This window comes from Bison bison, unplaced genomic scaffold (genome assembly GCF_000754665.1).
Source record: "Bison bison bison isolate TAMUID 2011002044 unplaced genomic scaffold, Bison_UMD1.0 scf7180017864163, whole genome shotgun sequence".
Taxonomy (NCBI): Eukaryota; Metazoa; Chordata; class Mammalia; order Artiodactyla; family Bovidae; genus Bison; species Bison bison.
Window position 1 is genome coordinate 1,031,943 of NW_011494735.1, and position 5,111 is coordinate 1,037,053.

Consider the following 5,111-nt stretch of genomic DNA (forward strand, 5'->3'; position numbering starts at 1 on the left):
ACACACACATGTGTATGTTCAGTTGCTAAGTTGTGTCTGACTCTTTGCAACCCCATGAACAGCAGCACTCCAGGCTTCCCTGTCCTTCACTACCTCCTGGAGTTTGCTCAGATTCATGTCTATTGAGTCAGTGATGCTGTCTACTCATCTCATCTTCTGCCACCCCCTTCTCCTTTTGCCTTCAATCTTTCCCACCTTCAGAGTCTTTTCTAATGAGCTGGCTGTTCACGACACGTGGCCAAAGTATTGGAACTTCAGCTTCAGCATCAGTCCTTCCAATGAATATTCAGGACTGATTTCCTTTAGGATTGACTGGTTTGATTTCCTACCTGTCCAAGGGACTCTCAAGAGTCTTCTCCAGCACCAGAGTTCAAAAGCATCAATTCTTCAGCACTCAGACTTCTTTGTGGTCCAACTCTCACATCCATACACGACTACTGGAAAAACCATAGCTTTGAGTATATGGACCTCTGTTGGCAAAGTGATGCTTTTTAACACACTGTCTAGGTTTGCCATAGCTTTCCTTTCAAGAAGCGAGTGTCTTTTAATTTTGTAGCTGCAATCACCGCCTGCACCGCTTGGAACATGAGAAAATAAAATCTGTCACTTCTTCCACTTTTTCTACTTCTATTTGCCATGAAAGTGATGGGACCAGATGCCATGATCTTAAGTTTTTGAATGCTGAGATATGTATGTATCTCACATCCTCTGTATCCAGTCATCTGTTGATGGATACTTAAGTTGCTTTCCTATCTTTGTTGGTATAAATAATGATTCTATGAACATTGTGGTGCGTGTACTTTTTCAAATTAGTGTTTTCGTTTTCTTCACATATATACCCAGGAATGATCGTATAGATCACATGGTAGTTCTGTTTTTAGTTTTTGAGGAACCTCCCTACTATTTTTCCACAGTGACTGCACCAAATTTACTGTCCCACCTATACTATATAAGGGTTCCCTTTTTTCTGCATTCTCTCCAACATTTGTTATTTGTAGACTCTATGATGATAGCCTTTCTGACAGATGTGAGGTGATACTTAATTGTGGCTTTGGTTTGCATTTCTCAGATGATCAGCAATGTTAAGCATGTTTTCACTTGCCTATTGAGTATCTGTATGTCTTCTTTGCAAAAATGTCTGTTTAGGTCTTCTTCCCATTTTTTTGATATTGTTGTTTTTTGATATTGAATTGTATAAACTATTTTTATCTTTTGGATATTAATGACTTGTCATCACATCATCTGCAAATATTACTCTCCATTCCATAGACTGTCCTTTTGTTTTGTTGATGGTCTCCTTTGCTGTTTAAAAACATTTATGTTTGATTAGGTGTCATTTATGTATGTTTGCTTTTATTTCTTTTGCCATGGAAGACTGATATAAGAAAATATTGTTTCAATTTATGTCAGAGAATATTTTGCCTGTGTTCTCTTCTAGAAGTTTTATGATGTCATGTCTCAGCTTTAGGTCTTTAAGCCACATTGAGCTTACTTATACATAATGGTATGAGGGAGTTTTCTAATTTCATTGATTGACATGTAGCTTTCCAACTTTATGAGCACCACTTGCTAAAGAAACTGTTTTTTCCCATTTTATATTCTTGCCTAGTTGATCTAGATTAATTGACTATAGGTGTATGGATTTATTTCTTATGCTCTCTATTCTGCTCCATTGATCCATACATCTGTTTTCATGCCAATACCATGCTACAGTGATTATGGTAGCTTTGTAGTGTTGTCTGAAGACTGTGAGGGTTATGCCTCCAGCTTTGATCTTTTTCTCAGGATTGCTTTGGCAATTCTGGGTCTTTTGTGATTCCATATAAATTTTATTTATCCTAGTTCTTTGAAAAATGTCATGGGTACTTTCACAGGGAGAACATCAAATGTGTAGATTGTTTGGGTAGTATGTTCATTTTAACAGTATTAATGCTTCCAATTAAAAAAAAATAGGATATCTTTCCATTTATTTGAATCACCTTCAGTTTTCTTTATCAGTGTTAAATAGTGTTCAGTGTAGAGGTCTTTCACCTCTTTGGTTAAGTTACTCCTAGGTTTTTTTGTGTGTGTTTTTTTGAGTGGGATTTTAAATTGAATTATTTTTTACTTTTGTTTGATATTTCATTGTTAGTGAAAAGAAATGGAAGAGATTTCTTTATGTTAATATCTTGAATTGATCTATCACTTTTTATGTGGAGACTTTAAGGTTCTCTATATAGAGAATACGGAGAAGGAAATGGCAACCCACTCCAGTGTTCTTGCCTGGAGAATCCCAGGGACAGAGGAGCCTGGTGGGCTGTCATCTATGGGGTCACATAGAGTCGGACACGACTGAAGCAACTTAGCAGCAGCAGCAGTATCATATAGAGAATAATGCCAGCTGCAAATAGTGACAGACTTACCTCTTCTCTTCCAATTTGGATACATTTATTTATCTTAAATGGTAGAAGTGGGCATTCTAATCTTATTCCTGAATTTAGCAATAAGGCTATCATCTTTCCACCACTGAGTATAAATTGACTGTGGTTTGCTGTAAATAGCTTTTCTTAAGTTGAACTACGTCATCTCCATACTTTTTTACTGAGAGTTTTTATCATAAATGGATGTTGAATTTTATCAAATGTGTTTTCTGCGTCCATTGAGATGAGCATGTTTTTGTTAATGTAGTATGTATCACATTGATTGATTTGTTTATATTGAAGAATCCTTGCATTCCTAGAATAAACACAACTTGATCATGGTGTATGAGCTTTTTGATGTGTTGCTGAATTCTGTTTGCTAAAATTTTGTTGAGGACTTTTGCATCTATATTCATCAAAGATATTGGGATGTAATTTTTTTGTAGGGTCTTTTTCTGGTTTTGTTATCAGGGTGATGGTGGCTTCATAAAATGAGTTTCAGACTGTTTTCTCCTCTTCATTTTTTTTTTTTGGAACTGTTTGAGCAAAACAGGTATAAATTATTTGCATGCTTGGTATAACTCCCTAGTTTCATTCACTTCTATTAGCTTCATTGATCTTTTCCAATTTTAGTCTGTATTTTATTTCTGCTCTGATATTTATGATTTCTTTCCCTCTACTAATTTTAGGTTCCCTTTGTTCTTTTTCTAGTCCCTCTGGGTATATGGTTAGGTTTTCTATTTGAGATTTTTCTGTTTCTTGAGGTAGTCTTATATTGTTTATAAACTTCCCTCTTAAAACCACTTTGCTCATGTCCCATAGACTTTGGACCACTGTGTTTTCATTTCCATATGTCTCCAATACATTTTTATTTCTTCCTTCATTTCTTCAGTGATCCATTGGTATAGCATAGCTTTCATGTGTTTATGTTTTTGCAGACTTTTTCTTGTAGTTGATTTCTAGTCTTACAGTTTTGTGGGTAGAAAAATTGCTTGATATTGTCTCAATTTTCTTAAATTTAGTGAGACTTGTTCTGTGGCCTATCATGTAATATATCCCGGGGAATTCTCAATGGCCACATGAAAAGAATGTGTAATCTGCTGATTTTGGATGAAATGTTCTATATATAAATATACGAAATTCACCTGGTCTTAATGTGCCATTTAAGGCCAATGTTTCCTTGTTGATTTTCTTTCTGATGATCTGTCCATTGATGTAAGTGAGGCTTAAAGCCCCCTATTATTATCAAGAAACAGCTGGAGTAACAAGCAAATTTGGCCTTGGAGTAGAGAATGTGGCTAGGGAAAAGCTAATAGAGTTTTGCCAAGAGAATGCACTGGTCATAGCAAACACCCTCTTCCAACAACACAAGAGATGACTCCACACATGGATATCACCAGATGGCCAACACCAAAATCAGACTGATTATATTATTTGCAGCCAAAGATGGAGAAGCTCTATACAGTCAGCAAAAACAAGACCAGGAGCTGACTGTTGCTCAGTTCATGAATTCCTTATTGCCAAATTCAGACTTAAATTGAAGAAGGTGGGGAAAACCACTAGACCATACAAATATGACCTAAATCAAATTCCTTATGATTGTACAGTGGAAGTGAGAAATATATTTAAGGGACTAGGTCTGATAGAAAGCCTGATGAACTATGGATGGAGGTTTGTGACATTGTACAGGAGACAGGGTAAAGACCATCCCCAAGAAAAAGAAATGCAAAAAAGCAAAATGGCTGTCTGAGGAGGCCTAACAAATAGCTGTGAAAAGAGGAGAAGTGAAAAGCAAAGGAAAAAACGAAAGATATACCCATTTGAATGCAGAGTTCCAAAGAATAGCAAGGAGAGATAAGAAAGCCTTCCTCCGTGATCAACGGAAAAAAATAGAGGAAAACAATAAAATGGAAAAACTAGAGATCTCTTCAAGAAAATTAGAGATACTAAAGGAACATTTCATGCAAAGATGGGCACAATAAAGGACAAAAATGGTATGGACCTAACAGAAGCAGAAAATATTAAGAAAAGGTGCCAAGAATACACAGAAGAACTGTACAAAAAAGATCTTCAAGATGCAGATAATCATGATGGTGTGATCACTCACCTACAACCAGACATCCTGGAATTTGAAGTCAAGTGGGCCTTAGGAAGCATGACTATGAACAAAGCTAGTGGACGTGATGGAATTCCAGTGGAGCTATTTCAAATCTTAAAAGATGACGCTGTGAAAGTGCAGCACTCAATATGTCAGCAAAGTTGGAAAACTAAGCAGTGGCCATAGGACTGGAAAAGGTCAGCTTTCATTCCAATCCCAAAGAAAGGCAATGCCAAAGAATGCTCAAACTACCACACAATTGCACTCATCTCACATGTTAGAAAAGTAATGCTCAAAATGCTCCAAGCCAGGCTTCAGCAATATGTGAACTGTGAACTTCCAGATGTTCAAGCTGGTTTTAGAAAAGGCAGAGGAACCAGAGACCAAATTGCCAACATCTGCTGGATCATCGAAAAAGCAAGACAGTCCCAGAGAAACGTCTGTTTCTGCTTTACTGACTATGCCAAGTCCTTTGACTGTGTGTATCACAATAAACCATGGAAAATTCTGAAAGAGATGGGAATACCAGACTACCTGACCTGCCTCTTGAGAAACCTCTATGCAGGTCAGGAAGCAACAGTTAGAACTGGACATGGAACAACAGACTGGTTCCA